We start from the raw sequence: 18,319 nt of genomic DNA, 5'->3' as shown, positions 1-18,319 counted from the left end.
TAGGAATTTACAAGTAAAAGAAAATAGTTTAAAAAGATCAAGTACATACAACCCCCCTCTCCATTATGAAATTATGAACTTTGAGAAATGTGTTGTTAATAGAATTAGGAAAGATTATATGAAGGAACATGTGTTAGACAACAATCTGACAAAAGCTGAAATGGAATTGCTCAATGAATTAAGTAACAATGAAAGAATTAGGGTAATGAAACCCAACAAGGGTGGAGGGGTTGTAATTATGGACAAGTGGGATGATACTAGAAGGATGATGGATATTTTGGACAAGGACAATCAATGTGAACTTGTTTCTAGGAATGAGATAAATATTTCCTATAATAAGATAGATTTGATATTGGAAGATAATTTATTGCAAGGACTGATTGACAGGGAGTTATATGACTTTTTAAAAGTACCCAAACCAGTGATACCTGTTATTTTTGGTATTCCGAAAATACACAAGTCCTTACATGATCCACCTTTAAGGTCGATAGTTTCCTCACAAGGTTCCTAGACCCAACCTTTAGCGATATATGTGGATACCAAGTTAAAGAAATTTTATAACAATCATACACATATTTTGATTGATTCATGGGACTTTTTGTACAAAATTGGGCAGAGCCCATTTAAAGATGATATTATTTTTATTACCATTGATGTGAGGGACCTTTTTTCAGTCATTCCCCAGATGGAGGGATTAACATGGTTTGAAAGGATGTTGACAGAGATGGATTTTTTAACAGTAGATGAATACAAGCTGGTCCTAGAAAATATGGAGTTAGTCCTTAAATACAATTATGTATATTTTCAAGGGGATTATTATCACCAAAAAGAAGGAGTTGCAATGGGATTGGCATGTGCCCCAATACATGCCAACACTATTATGCTTTGTTGGGAGAGGCAATATGTGTTCAATTCGGAGTTTAGTCAACATATTATTAAATATTTTCGTTTCCTTGATGACATTTTTGTTCTATGGAATGGTTCCTATGATAGTATTGACAAATTTATGGAATACATCAATAACACTACTAGTTTTTTACAATTTACATATCAAACAGGGGAAGATACTATGCACTATTTAGATGTTAAACTAGAAAAAGATTATCAAAACAAATGTTACAAATCCAATATTTATAGAAAGGAACATTATTCCAATTCTTATTTACATTTTGAAAGTGATCATCCTTATCAATTAAAAAGAATATGGTCAAGGGACAAATGATCAGAATGGCTAGAATGATCTCTGACACTAATGAATTTTTAAATGAAATCAACAATATTGAAAAGATGTTTTTGGAAAGGGGATACCCATCTGAATTTATTAAACCCATTAAGGAATATGTCCAGTTAGGAAGGGGTAACAAATATGTTCCCCTATTGAATAATGATAACTTGACAGTAGATTCCAACCAGGATGGGAGAAGAAGTACTTTCAACAGGCAGGAATCCAACAATGTAGACACAATACCATATTTAACTTTCACTTACTACAAGGGAATTGGATGGTTAAAAAGATGTATAAATGAAACGTGGGAAATGTTCCAAAATATGCCTACTAAAACCAATGTATTTCAAAGCAAGATAAAATACAGCTATAGGAGGGGTAAAAATATTAAGAATATTATTGAAAGCAATAAGAATAAGGCAGGAGGGACGTGTGTTAAACTTGGAACTTTCAGATGCGGGAGATGTGCTCAATGCACCTATATTGCTGGATGTAAGGAGGTTAGTATTCCTAGTCTTGGAATGATTTTAAGGGCAAATAAATATAACAGTTGCTACTCTAAAGGAGTAGTTTATTTGGCCTTCTGTAAAACTTGTTGGAGTTACTACATAGGAAAAACGGAACGTCATCTTAGGACTAGAATCTATGAGTACATTAGAGACATTAACAAACACAATGAAAATAATGCATTATATAGACATGCATTAACATGCAAAGAGGCTAATTATAAATTCTGGGTCATAGAAGAAGTCAGTTAGCCAGAAATAAGTGGTGATTGGGAAACACAATTGGAATTTTGTGAGATGATCTGGCAATTGAGACTTGATGCATGCTGTGGTAAAGGTCTCAATGACCATATTTCCATCACCCCTGCATTAAAACTCCTTGCAGCTGATCCGAAGAAACACGGGTGAAGTAATAATAACAATAATATCATATTTCATTATATTTTATTATACTATATAATAAATTAATAGTAATTAATTATATACTATATTATTTTATAAATTATAATTTCAATTTTAAACAAATTCATATATGAAATATTTATTTATTTATATATTTATTATATTTATTACATTTGTACATATTCATATATTTTAACATATAATATGCATTTATTCTTCTATATTTCCTTATTGGATCATTTCTTTACATTTATCACATTATATTTATCACACTATTGTTCATATTGAAGGTTTTAATTATATGCTATACTATATTTGCCTTTACTTATATATTATATATTTTAATGTATTAATGTACTTATTCTGTATTTATTCTGTTATTTTACTATTGATTGTGGTTCAGAAAACAATTTAGAGAAAAGTTATTATAAGAAATGAGAAACAACTTGATTGCTATATTTTTCATTCCGTATTTTCATTTCAGTATTTCCATTTTGTGTATATGTATGTTCTGCCTTTAAATTAATAGCTTCAATTAATGAGGTAATTAAATGCCAGCCAATAACACTGTTTTAGAAGTTGTATAAATACTGGAAACTGTGGTGAAACACTGATTCTGAAGAAGTCTCCTGGTTGGAGATGAAAGAGCTAAATCAGTGAAATTAAGTTTTATATTGTTCGTTACTTTTTGTTTTTAGCCTTTGGGCTTCCTTTAATAAATAATTTTCGTTAGACGACCTTGGGATTTTGATTTTTTGGACATTTTTAGTCCAGGTATTCTTAAAGACAGCCTTCATTGTACCGGAGCAGTGTCCTGCATTGTGTGGGTTACCTTAGTGTGATCAAAATTACACTTTACCAAATATCCAAACGCTGGCACCAATATAGGGAAAGTGCAGGTCAACGAAAACGCACTATCATGAACTACTCTTCAATGAACAACGGTCCAGGATCCTTTAGAAGAACAGGTGTGGTGCTTTTTTCCTTATCATTTAAAGTTGTAATGAGAGTGGGACCTATGCAGCAGTTGGAACTTGTTGATATGGATCATGGTACCCTCTTCCCCACTGTAGTGCAATCTCGGAGTTAGTATATATAATTAGTGGGGAAGTGGGAGGCATAATCCTCCACATTGGGGTGAAGGGGAGCTTGCCCCCCTGCAAAAATTATGTATTTTAGTGTTTTTAATTTTGGTTAAGTGTAGTTCGTGATACTGATTTTTTGTTGAACTGCACTTTTGGTTTAGTACTGTCTGCTTTCTGATGTTAAGTATATATATATATATATATATATATATATATATATATATGTATATGTATATATATATATATATATATATATATATATATATATATATGGTTTCACTTAAAAATCTCGAGCTACTGAAATATCGAACTTCAGTAGCTCAAGACCGAAGTGTTGAAACTACACTTGCGTGAAAGTGCAGAATACCGAGTGTAGAAATGACGAATGCAGAAATGTCGAATCCGCGGTGTGGATGTACCTGGAAATTCAGGTAAGTGATGTTTTACTAGGGGTTTTGGGTAGGGATTTTAGTGTGTATGAGTGTATTTGGAGATTTGAAGTGTGGGTTGTGGTAGGGAGGTAAGATTGTGAGTGTGTAAGTGTTGCGAGTGGTGGTATTTGTACGTATGTGATGTGTGTTTGTGCAAGGGGAGGGTAGAGTGTGTAGTGGCGGTTTTTGTGTGTTTGTGTTTTTAGTGTGACCTTGGAGTTAGTATATATAAGTAGGAGGGGTGTGGGGCGTGCAGCCCCCCACATGGGGGTGCAGGGGGGTTGCCCCCTGGTTTTTATGTAGGGTTAGCGGTTGTGTTTGTTTTGCTGTGTTTGTGTGTGTTTTGTTCCTTTATACTGTAGGGAGGAAGGTGTATGTGTGCTTGTTTGTGTGTGAAGTGTGTATGTGGGTAGTCGTGAATTTGAATTTCGCGCTTTTGAGGTTTCAGGTTTGTCACGGGATACTGAATTTCGATATTTTAGTATTTCAGGATTGTAAAGTGAAATCATATATATATATATATATATATATATATATATATATATATATATATATATATGTATGCATGTACACACACACCTACATATATATATATATATATATATATATATATATATATATATATATACCTGTGTGTCTGCATGTGTGTGTGTGTGTGTGTGTGTGTGTGTGTGTGTGTGTGTGTGTGTGTGTGTGTGTGTGTGTGTATGAGTTTATCTCATAATAATTGACATTCTGAAACACTGAACTCCAGACAGCTGAGACAACATAGTTGGGATCTCGGAACATTGATTATACAGTAGTACCTGAAGACTGTTTTAAATGAGATTGTGGTACAGTGCAGAATCAGGGAATTTCTAATGTAATGTAATGTGCATATAATTAATAGGAAGTATGGGGAAGTTCAGGGGAGATATGACCCCTTCAAAATCAAAGTGCCTGGTTTGTTTGTATTTTATGTTTCAGAAAGTAGACTGCTTCATTTCATTTCTGCATGGTTCAGCATTCTGAAATACTGATTATATGATATAAATTCATTCATACATATAGGTGTGTATACACATATATATATATATATATATATATATATATTTATTATTTTTATATATATATATATGTATATATATATATATATATATACACATATACATACATATATATATATATATATATATATATATCTATATATATATATATATATATATATACAGATATACATATGCCATTATAAATATGTGCATATATGTTTTGTGTGTGTGTACACATAATGCGAGGGTGTTTCAAAGCAGTGCAGCCATGAGTTATGCCAAGAAGGAAGTGTCCCTTTTCTCAGAAAAAACGGAAGACACACTTTAAGCTAGGCAATTCACTTTATTGTGTTTTGAAGTAAAATATGGGTGTTTAGTGCTAACCTGTAAGGTTTAGTCACAGAGTTTTGCTGTTAAGGTGAGAGTTTTAAGGTTAAGAAGGATATTTTAGGGTTAGCATTTAAGTGGAGACTTAGGGTTTTTTAGAGAGATTAGGGTTAGGGTTGAGGTTTAAGCTTAGTGAGGGCATTAAAGGTTATGATTTTGTTTAGAGTTGTACAGTTAGGGAGCAGGATGTTTCAGGATTCAGAGATTAGGGTTATGGTGATGGAGCTTTTTGTAAGGGGGTTTAAGGATTATAGGTAGTATTTCAGGTTTGAGGGAAGGTTTTATGGCTTTAGCTATGAACAGAGTTTTATGGTTAGAGAGGAAAATTAGGATTAGGGATAAAGACAGAGTTTTAGGGTTTAGAAGAGGTTTTATGAGTAGAGTTAAGAGTTTTATGGTTAGGGATAGAGTTACAGGATTAGAATTCTGGATGAAGTTTTACAGTTAGGGATGGGATTTGTTAAGTTCATGGGTTCATATGTAAGTACTAAGCTATCTGCCACTGTGGGCCATTTTAAGCCTAGCCAATTCTCTTTTCAAAGGTGAAAATCAAACCTTGAACATTATGTCTATGAGGTAAACACCTTAACTATTATTCCAGCCTTCAACCAGACATAGGGTTAGGGACAGAGTTGTATGGTTGGGAACTAAGTTGTAGAATTTGGCTTTAATACATTTATATAACATTGCCGCCTTCCATGTTACACCTACACGCTGTAAGTACTCAACACCCAGCACCAACAGATTACTGATTTGTCTCTGTATGGAGATTTTATTGTAGGTTTTCGTTGTGTTTACTATATGTTTGCATTTTACCTATTTTGACTTTGAATATTGCATTAACTTTTTTATAATTTATATAATTACTGTTTGGAGCTGACAACAGTTTGAGAGGCCCTTTATGATTTAAACATTCTAGCATGAGTATTTTTGTTATTATTGGTTAGTAAATTCTGTTTCACTTCTTGCTGGGAAAAGGTTCAAGACTAGTCAAATTTAAAACACACACACACACAAAATTAGTTTTATTAAATAATAATTATAATTGCAAATAATCTGTTTGATAAGTACATGTTTAAAACAGGAAGGTATATTGATCCAAGAAAGGAAAAGAAAAAAAAAATGCGTGTGGTGTGCACGGTTTAAAAACTGACTAGGCCTCAGCCTACACTTAATCCACTACTGTGCTCACTAATTAAACCAGTTGAAAAAGACTGAAACATCTTACCCTTCCAAATCACTGTCAGTAAATGTGGCCTTCTGATTTACCCACAACAGTCTGGCAGTTAGAACACAGGATTAAAGCTATGAGCTGTTAACACACTATTTCCTGTGGTACATGATTTTATTCCCTGTGCCTTAACTTGCCTACCATGTAACACTGAGCAAGTCATTTAACCAAACAGTGCTTTTGGGCAAATGGAAATTTAAGCTATGATCCTTAATAGCCTAATGGATTATAGTCTAGTAACTACAGATGAAAATGATATTAGAGCAGGACATAATACCATCACAGCAATTTATTAAGTGACAGATAAAGCTTACTCAAAAAGCCAGTCAAATACAGCTAGTCAGTAACATATTCATGGACCTCAAACATGCATTTGAAATGTAGACTGCTTAGTATTAATAAAAAACTAGTACAATTTTAATTTCAAGCAAACATCCTAAACTTCATAGGATGGTACTAGGCTATCAGCCCAAGGGCCTATACAAGCCTAGCCATAACAATTCCCTGGATATTTCATCCCACAATATTTACTTCCCTGGACCCCTGTCTAGCAGGGTGACTAATGTGATCCTCAGGGTGAATTTCCTATCTCCCATCCAATCATCAAGGTTCCTTTTGAAGCGGGCCAGGGAGGTGCTCTGCTTGACATGTATGGGCAGTCTATTCCAGAGTATGGGGAGTCTCTGGGTCAGGAACCTATCCCTCCAGCATGTTTTGTTCATTGTGATGACAAGGTTTAGATCCCTGGAGCATGTGGCTCTGAGGGATTGTGATTTCTTTAAGTGGAGCATGTCCAACAACTCAGGGTTTGACATGACCTTGTATGTTAAGCAGAGTTCACGTCTAAGTAGATGATATGCCACAGAGTATAGCTGGAGTTTTTTAGACGGTCAGCATAGGGCATCTGCTTTAGGCCTGTGATTCTTTTAGTGGGGTATTTCTGTGGCCTTTCCAGCTGTTTCAGATGTCTTGTGAGGTACATACTTAATGGTGCATTGTAGTCTATAATGGGTCTAATGAGGGATGAGTACAGTGGGACAATGATCTCTTTTTTTCTGGATGAAAAGCCCTTAGTGATGAGGTGTCTAAACTACACGCTGTTGCACTACCAAAGGTGCCGAAAAAGAAATAATGGAAATAATGGAAAAAAATCTTCATTAACCACCACGGCTGGAAGAAGTAATAAACATAAAGCTTTAAAATTCAAATAAAAAGAACCGTAGAGCACAAAATTCCATAGATAAGTGCTTTCAGCTTAGTTAGCCTTCATCAGATCATAATTTGTGATTCATGCTCTCCTGTAACTTTAAATCAGATTCAACCAATTACTATCTTGGTTTAACACAAACCTTCCTTCGTTGGCCAATGAAGTTATCGTCCATTCAAGATTTAACACTAGACGAACCGCCTCTATTTGACCAATCATCTTCCAGCCAATCTCTGTCTCAGTTCAGGTTATTTCTTCTCTCAATGTCCAATTATAATAATACTATCATCCATCCAAAATACAAATCTCCACTCCTTAGCCAATCATGTATCTTCTTTCTGATGCTATTGTCCTTTCACGGTTTAACACTAGACGGGTCTCCACTGCTTAACCAATCATCTTCCAGCCAATCTTTATCTCAGTTCAGCTTATTTCTTCTCTCAATGACTAATGATATGTCATCCATTCAGGACACAAATCTCCACTCCTTAACCAATCATATATCTTCTTCCTGTTAATCCTCTATTTTAGAACCAATCCTGTATCTTCTGGCTTTCAGCACTGGTTTAAACGGAACAATGCTATTTAGACCAGGTGAGTGATTCACTCTCAAGTTGATTATCCAACTGACTTCACAGACTTCAGTTTTATTGTGCACATCCCCTTCCCTTATATTCCAGGGAATTACTTCCATTGCTTTAAACTTAAAGTGATGTGATGGGTTAACTGAGACATGCATCGCAAGTGCATTGTTTAAATCAAATTTCTTGATATCTCTTAGATGACGTAAAATACGATCCTTTAAGCGTTGGTCCATCTTGCCTACATAAATGGCAGTACATTGAGAGCAGCAGGCTAAATAAATCAAGTCCTGTGTATTACAGTCTGCATATACATCAAAATCATAGTTGCAATTGGGATCTGGATGTCTAAAAGTGCTGTCACTATCTATAGATGTACAGGGTTTACATCTGTGACATCTAAAGGTGCCTTTTCTGTTGGTGATCTCCTGTTTACCAAACCCATCCTTATTACAAAGCAATCTTTTTAGATTTTTTCTGTTTTTGAAAGTAAATCGTGGTGTCTCTCCAACAATATCCTTTAGTTTCTCATCGCATGTTAATATCAGCCAAAATCTTTTAACAATGTCACATATTCATCTGTTATCCATACTATAGGTTAAATTGCAATTAATACAGGTTCTCTGCATTCTTGTTCTTATAGCCATATTGTATGAGTGGGCTCCTTGTTGCAAAAAATATGGGTAGCATCTTCCAGTTCGAATATCATTTAAACTGGTTGTCATAGTGAGATTATTTTCATTGTAACCTCTAGATTTTAAATTAGACCATAAACCAGTATATTCTGCGTCAAAATCTGTATCATTCATGCAAAGTCTAGAAATCCTTACTGCTTGATTTTCAGTTATATTATTGAATATATGGCCAGGATGCAATATGAATATCTATTTTACTATCGACGCTTTGTGGACGACATTTTTATCCTATGGAAGGGAAATGAGGTGCAGCTAAATGAGTTTACTAATTATCTAAACTCTAGCACTGGTTTCCTGGAGTTTAAAGTCAGTTACTCTAGAGAGACCATTGATTTCTTGGATATAAGAATTATTATGCTCCCTGATACAGGCCTGGGTACTAAAATATTTAGGAAACCCACATGGAGAAATCACTATTTACATTGTTCGAGTATGCATCCTGGCAATATATTCAATAATATAATTAATATAATATAATTGAAAATCAGGGACACATAGCAACAGACTCCTGGACAAATGTAGAAAGAAACAGGAGCAGTCATGGACACTTTTAAAATATTATGACCATTAACTTGCAGCATTGACACAATATGTGATTGCAACTTATTATGCATGTTTTGCAGTAACAGATGTGTACAACTGTCAGAATTTTATAAGGGGAATTCACCACCCCTTCCCCAAAAGTGACCACTTTTTGGACGGGTTAAGAATGGCAGTGTTAAACCTGGAGTTGAGGGGCAATCCTGGTGCGTTGAGAGGTTTGCATGACACATAAGCCACAATCCTCCCCCCTGCAAGAATCAAATCCATTCCATCAATGTTATCACTGAGCTGTGTATTTACTGGGTGCAATACAGAAAGACATATCACACATGTGTCTAGTAGACCACCTTGAAGGGGAAGCTGCACTATCAAATCCTAATGGGTATGCATCCCATCCCAGAAAATAGTTCCAAATGGCCTACCAGATGTGGGAACTCACTGTGCCAAATGCGATACATCTGACTAAAGCATCTCTGCCTGATGTAGGTATCGGCCATGTAAATAACAACACATACAAACACTACACACAGCTCAGTATTCCATACAGCTGCTGCATGTCATAGCAATGAATATTTTCTGAAGCATCTGCAAATGATGTGGGAATTAAGAAGTGATCCTTGATAATGAATGGTACAGCAGTATGTGAGACTGATGGCATGCTTCAACTATGTTCATATGCACAGAAAGTACAACAGTGCAAAGTAAAGTGTCAATGATCGAGGAAGCTGTCATTGTAATATTGTACACATATGAATCAATACATCAAGCACACTATATAAGTACATGTCAAACCTCAGCATGTGCTACATGATCAGTGAAAATTTTATATTGCCATGAAAGCCTAACATACATCCATATGTGTTCATACAAACTATCAAGTGGTAACACTGACGTGATGTAGTGGTGCATCGTGACACAGTACAGTCACACTATAGCTGCACCTATGCTAGCACTGGACTTCACGCTGTACATCACCTCCAAATAAAACCTTAGGTATGAATCATATTCAACACAGTGGAACTGTTAACACAGTCATACAGATCTAACTATGTCATGTCATTACATCATATGCCTATATGTTTATCAGTGCAAATGTGTGGGTGAGGACCCTAACACCATATGTGGACACATTACAGCTGAGGTAGATGTGGTTCTTGCAGAACAGTTAATGGTGCAAATGCTGGCAGTTATACAATGCTGCTGGGGAGTACCTGTACAGTGTATAATCCTTCTGAACAGTAGCAGAATAATGCATACAATGAATTCCCCATGTTTGTAAGTAAATCTGAACATGTCATATGTTTATGTATATAACAACATTATGATGAACCTAGGCATATATGCCCATTAAATCAGCATGACGTAATATTGCTTTATGTCAGATAACATTTCTAGATGCTAGGTATACACATGCGCACCTGTATCATACTGCAAATGTCACTGTGATGGTTGCATGACAAATATATAGAACGTGGATATACTGTACTATCAGAAGACATGCCTTAGTACGGCAACGATTTACACAGCATCATCCCATGTCAACAGTCCTCAGGAGGCATATTAATACAGCTGTTATGGAAGGAACATTTAACCAAATGGCAGCAGCGGGCATCAATACAGTAGCTCAAATCCCAGATTGCAATACACTATTGTAGGACTACAGTACATCCATATCTTAACACAGCACATGTGGCTGACAACAACATCAAAATGTGCACTGTTCATAGGGTCATATGAGATTTCTATGCTAGTGGCCAACAGTCCATACAAGCCTAGACATTATTTATTTATTTATTTATTTACAACTGATTACCAGGAAAGTCTGTCTGAGTAGAAGCCCATTTTCGGCAGAGGCCCAGGGAGAAATACTCTAAGTTATTACAAAACATTTTAAGACAAATAATTTTACAATCTTCAAAAATAAAACAAAACCATTTGCAGTTTAAAGAATTATAACAAATTAGACATAATATAAAAACACTGGTTAAGAATTGATACAAGTTATATGAAAATTATTTAATATTTAGAGAAATTTTAGACATGTACTATCACGCCCAAATGTTTGCCATGAGAAGTGACTTCAGTGGTTGTATTATCAAGAAAGAGGACTTTAAATTTTGTTTTTTTCAAGAGAGAGGGATTTGGGAGAAAAAAGTAGCAGTTTGGCCTTTTTTAGATTGAGCAGGAATTATATGTTACGCAGCCATATTTCAGTGGCTGTTACAGCTTCCTGAGTAATTTTTTTGGGGTGTACCGTGTTGTCAGATGTGGAAATGAGAGGGGAATCATATGGGTATTGTATTAGGTGGCCTGTTGTGTGGATGTATAGAGGGTGTTGGTGAAAATGTTAAAGAAGAGGGGACCAAGGATAGAACCTTGTGGTACACCAGTGGTGACTGGGAGGTAAACGAGCATGGAGTTCCATTTTACTGACTGATACCTACTGGACAGACAGCTTTTCAACCACAGAAGGGTGGTCTGAGAGAGGCCTAGTGGGGACATTTGAAGTAGAAGTCTGTTGTGACAAACTGTGTTGAAGACTTTAGACAAGTCTAGAAATAAAGAAGAGACTAGTTTGCTGTTATCTCTAGCTTTATTGACATTATCTATATAAGTCAAAAGGGCAGTGCTAGTATGGGAAGGACAGAAGTCATGTTGTGTAGGGGATAGGAGCTCTTCCTACAGGAGATAATCCAGCAATTGTTTTTGAATACATTTTTCAAGTATTTTGACAAGGGGAGATAATAGGTCAAAAGTTATTAATGTCTAATAAATTTCCGCCTTTGTGAAGAGGGATAATATGTGACTCTTTGAAGAGCGATGGAATGTGGGATTCCTGGCTTGACCTATTTATAAGGATTGAGACAGGACAGGCAATGCTATTGGCTGCTATTTTTAGGTACTCATTAGCTGAAGAAGAGCACAGCTTAAGTTTAAGAGTAGTTTTATATATGATGTGGGCACAGATTTGAAGGTGAAATGGATGTTGCAATATGTGGTTGTTGGACAGGGTTGGGATTAGTTGTTGAGCAATCCTTGGTTAGAGATGTTATACTAGCTAAAAAATAAGAGTTGAACTGTATTGCAATTTCGAGTGATGAGTTACTGGAAGAGGGGTCTGGGTTAAATTTTTGCTCAGGATGTAAGATTTGTTTTATGGATGTCCAAATCTTTTAAGGTTGTGTTTAGTATTATTCTGAAATTTATTATAGTATATTTTTATGTCTTCATTTATTTGTTTTTAGTACATTGCGAAGCATTCTGAAGTTTCAAGATATTGAGGTGTTTCACATTTTTGCCATTCTTTCAACACTTTTTCTCTATCCTGCATTATCATTCTACTCTTTTTAGATGGACAAATTGCATTATTTGCTGTTGATCTTTTCCCTCTAGGAGATACAAGGCTATTTAGGACATTTAGAAAAGTTATATTAAATTCATTTACAGCATCATCTAAGGGGGAAGATGTTTAGGAAGTTCCAGTTAATAGATGATAGTGTAATTATGAACATTTATGGTTTAAACTTGGAAAGGTTGCATGCTGTTTTATAAATATGCTGTTTAACTTGATGTGTGAGATGTCCATACAGACTCTGAGAGAGTCTGACATTGTACATGTAGTAGAGCATTTTCTAGGGTCTGATACTAAGATACAGTTTAGTAGGGAATGTGATATCTTGCTATAATGTGTGGGGCTATTAGTTGTGTGAAAGTTCATCTTAGAAGAGTTTATGTCCAACCAATTGGCATTCACATCAACTAGCAGTATTTTTTTTTTCTTGTAGAAATGTTATGGATATCCAATGTGGGATATCTTCCAGTATAGCTGTATTGTCACCAGGAGGGATGTAAAGGACAGCAATACATATTTGTTTATAATTGTTTGTTTTGAGAAAAGCAATAAGAAGCTCTACTGAACTGAAATTTGGTGTTGGCTTACTGTAAGGGGAAATGTGATAGTTGCTGGGAAATATTAAAGCAATACCACCACATTTCATCTTTAGACTGTCATTACAGATGATATTATAGCCAGGAGGTATAATTTTGGAGTCATTTATGCTGGGTTTAATCCAAGTTTCAGTTACAACAAGAATGTCAGGCATATATTGGGTAATCCAAGCACATAGTTCAGCAGTTTTAGTTCTTATGCTTCTAATATTTATTGCAACAAAAATTAGATCACCAGGGTCAGGGATTGGCTGTTGCTGGGTTAGAGAAGTGTGTGGGAGAGAACTGTCTTTGTGTTCATTGTGATAGGTACGAGGGACCAGGATTAGGGTGTATAGCTCCTCCTAGAAGGATTTTAGTATTTTGGGCATTATGCATCCTTTTTTTAGGGGATTCTTGCACTTAATTTTGTTTTGGTTTGAGTTGAAATGTAGTTAATCAGTCTATATTTGGAATAAAGATGGGGGCAATATTAAATAGGTTTGGTGTAATATTAAATAGATTTGGTGCAATGTGTGGAGAGTGCAAAGAGGAAGCATGGATAGGTGGTTTGGACAGAGTTGGAGAGATGTTGAGATATTACTGAGTCATGGTGGGATGAAAGATGGCACAGTAGGAGGAGAAGAATGGAGAATAAGCTGTAAAGTAGCATAATTAAGTATAGGATCTGTATTTTATAGATGTCAGGTAGTGGGGAAGTAGCAATGAAGAAGGAAAAGCGAAGTTGCATGGCAGTAAGAGATTCAGTGATGGTGGATTCTGAAAGCTGGTAGAGGATAGGCTAAAAGTAAAGTAAAGTATAATTATCCCTTTTAACCCAAATCGCTATCTCTAGGTGAGGGAGGACAGTAAGGGCACTTGACTATGTGTCTGATTTTATTACAGACTGACTCTGTCCATATGAGACATGGGCACTGCTGCACGAGGGAATTAGAAATCACACATCCAGTTATCTGGAGTTGCCTTGTAAAGGGCCATGGAGGGGCTTTGTTTCACAATGTGTGCATACATCTTTGAGATGATGACATCCTTAGACTTTTTCAGAAAGGATATTATATGGGTAGAAGTAAAAAGGGGATGTTGGATTCATTGGATTCTCCAGAGTGGGGGTCAAATGAGAATAGATACAAAACATCATACAATGACTGCAATATACCACCAACAAACACACAAATGAACTAAGGTCAGATTCAAACACCATACCTGGCTAGGTGTACAAGCTAGATTCCATACAACATAAGACTAGCACCACTGCAGAACTCTAACATACCCTTCATCAGACTACACTGTATAGATGATGACATCATCACTTTTCACTGAGAAAAAGATATGAGGAGTGCTGGACATAGCTATGGACTAACATCCTAGTGTAAAATTGTCTCCAGATTGATAACTGAAGGAAAATAACAATAGGTAGGCTTATGATGACATGAGTGTGCACACACACTCAAGCTGACGGCTGTCAGATTAGAAGCCCTATCTATCTATTTATACAAGCTGGAGAACACAGTACATAATGCTAACACCACCGCAGAAGTTTGTCTTAACTGAGTGAGAGTGCACTTTATAAAGGATGACATCATCAGTCTATGGTGAGAAGAAGATGTTGGGAGGATTGTCTGATATAGCTGTGGACTCACATCCCTGTACAAAATTGTCTCCAGACTGATAATTGAAAGAAGACAGCAGTAGACAGGCTTATGTTGGCATGAGTCTGCACACGCACACACACACACACACATACACACACACACACACACACACACACACACACACACACACACACACACACACACACACACACACACACACACACACACACACACACGTTGACTGCTGTGAAATTAGAACCCCAACCTATCTAGTTATAAAAAGCTAGAAATCATAGTAATTAATGCTTGTGCCACCAGAGAGGTCTGATGTAAACACTGTCAGAGTGCACTTTATAGAGGATAGCATCGTTAGTGCATGCTGAGAAGAAGATGCTGGAAGGGCTGTTTGAATCTGATGTGGAGTCATCATGCAGCAATGTAAAAGTATCTCATCAATGTTTCTTGAGTGACGGTAGCAGGACTGGACTTATTTTCATATGACTACACACACACACATGTTGACTGCTGTGAGATTAGAACCCTACCTATCAAGTTACACAAGCTAGAAAGCACAGTACTCAATGCTCACACCACCACAAAAGTCTGATTTGAACAGTGTCAGAGGGCACTTTATAGAGGATGACATCATCATAGCGTTGCAGGTAACATACTGTTCTGAAACTTGATTGCAAAGCCAGGATTTGTGATATGACTGTGTTGCAAAAGTAGTTATAAATTCATCCTGGAAACTTAGGTCAAATAAGCTGTCATGAGTGCATATGACAAACGTGAGACAGACATGAACCTGTTTTTTCAGAATGTTGTGTAGATAACACACACATGTGGGAAACATCAGTACTGCAATGATGGCATTATATGTCTTCATATTTGGAAGAAGGTGTGTCCATAATAAAAGTTACAGACAATATCAATGGGATATGATCATGTATGACCAAATGTCCAGTGTCACTACAAACCCATACCAAATGTAACAATGCAGTCAGGCCATGTAATTCTGGATTCTGCTTGAAAATGGCCCAAGTATTGATCTATTATTTACAACTGCATTGCTGCAGGGCATACATGAATATCAGAAAGTAAGTGTTCAGACAAGCAAACATGTCACTGCCCTTCTCTTCTGTTTAAGAACACATTAACATTTATTGGAGGATTACATCCCAGTAACCAGAGGTAGACATGCTATACACCTCTTCACAAAGCTCATCACTGAGAAGCTGATTTGTGCAGATGATGGCAAAGTACTAGTTTATGCGTGATTCAAATTTCAGGAATACAACTTAGATTTGGTGTCCACTGGTGCTCATTGCCAGACTATGAGCAAGTAGGGACGTACAGTAACTGACCTGACTGGGGTTAACTGCAAAATACATCTGTTTGTTGTTAATATGTCATACTTCTAAGATATGTTATGGGAGAAACTGTTGGCAGCTAGTATGATAGGCATGCTGTAGTCTATCTCTGAAATGCTAGGGCTGAAGTTTTATTACATAAATAACTGTTGGCCTTGCCTTCCCCATTTACATGACATTAAGTGTCTAGCAAACATGGTCCTCTGTTTAAGAAAAACAGTGAGCAGTCTGGACAGTACTGGGTGCAGAAAATGCACCACCTGTTAGCTATCTCTGTGGCACAGGGTGTATAAACTACTGTTCAGAACACAGATAAGCCAAGGTTCAAATCCAGTTGATTACCATTGTTTTTTTTTTTTTTTTTACAAATGTCAGGATGTCATTAACTAAGTAAATGTGATCAGGACTGCAAATGTGATTATCAATGACTACAGTAAAGGATGTGTCTTCCCCAAATTATATCACTAATGTCTACCTCAAAATACTTCTACAACTAGTAGCTGTTTTGCATGCCTCACTGAAAATCACAAGTTAATTGTTTGCAGCTCGCTACTAATGGCAAGGGGTCGTACATCTTTTGAAATGATTAGTATGACTCAGCAGATATGCTAACAATTTGTGTAGGGACAGATATCCTGAAAAGTGTGTGCAGTATGCTTTTTCACAGAAAGGACAGTTTCTACATCATATTAGATGAACATTTCATTCATCATCCAACTAAAGATGTTACAGCATACTCTGATGAGACAGAGGAGATGATGACAGACACAAGGCTGTAGAGGACCTAGGAGGTACTGTCCAGGCACATTCATGAACATCCTAATGATGTGTTGGTATGACCCATCTTCTTAACCAGAATAAGTCCTGCTCTGTAGCATGAATTGCATGCGATAAGGATAGATGAGATATAGTGTGACAATAATTAATATATCTATATATGTGTTAGCCCAACGGTTCCTGGAGTTCATAAATTCAAATGCCATGGAACAGCTAGTCACTGTTCCCACGAGAGGAGAAAATATACTAGATCTCATTGTCACAAACATGGGGATAAAATGCTCCACACCAGAAGTATATCCCTCATTGGTGAGATCTGATCATAAACTAATCTCACTGGAAATCCACATCCCGCCCCCACCCCAAACAAAAAAGACCATAGTGAAGAACTTCTCTAAAGCAAACTTCACACTACTCAAGACTGGTGTGGTATCCTTCAAGGCCCCTGAGTCAGAGGAAACCACAACCCAAGCTGCAGAAGCCCTTACAAATGCCTTCTATGAACACCTCCAGGACTGCATGGATCAGGCAATCCCAAATAAAACCAAGACTCTTTCCACAAAGGGCAAACGTCCAGTCTGGTGGACCCCAGCCATTAACAAACTTTACAATAAGAGGAGAAAGCTATTACATGATAGAACAAAATCCATAAAAGGGAAGTCACCCTGATCATTATTAGTAAAAAAATACGAGCACTCATAAAATCAACTAAGGCCAATCTTGAGAGAAAAATTGCCATGGATTCAAAGGACAATCATAAGGCCTTTTTCAGCTATGTTAGGAACCTGGGTGGAAACTCACAGATATGCTCAGAATTAGTCCAAAATGATACAAAAATCACTGAACCCACAGACATTGCCAACATACTGGCAGACAGGTTCAGTGCAAACTTCACCGTCCCTCTCCCCCGATAAAGGAGAGATAACTATCCCAGCCGAGTGTAGCCTCCCGGACATCTCAAATGCGCAGGTGAAAGCTGCTCTCTCTAAAGCTAAAAACACAGCATCAATGGGACCGGATGGTGTCCCCAGCTGTGTGCTACACGAGCTAAATGAGGAATTAAACCCGCACATAAGGCAGCTGTTTAATCTCAGCCTTACCACAGGATACGTGCCCAAGGAGTGGCGTCGGCAACTGTGGTCCCACTCCACAAAGGTGGCGCCTCACGGACCCTGGTAATTACCGCCCCATAAGCTTAACAAGTCTAGTCTGCAAAGCTATGGAGAGGATCATAATGGAGCTCATAAACAAAGATATAGGGACTTGCAGACATTGGACCCGACCCAGTTTGGCTTTGTCAAGGGAAGATCA

The sequence above is a fragment of the Protopterus annectens genome, chromosome 17.part0, assembly GCF_019279795.1.
Source record: "Protopterus annectens isolate FY-2018-M chromosome 17.part0, PAN1.0, whole genome shotgun sequence".
NCBI classification, from domain to species: Eukaryota; Metazoa; Chordata; order Ceratodontiformes; family Protopteridae; genus Protopterus; species Protopterus annectens.
The sequence above is the reverse complement of the archived record's forward strand: the minus strand, read 5'-3'. Positions refer to the sequence as shown.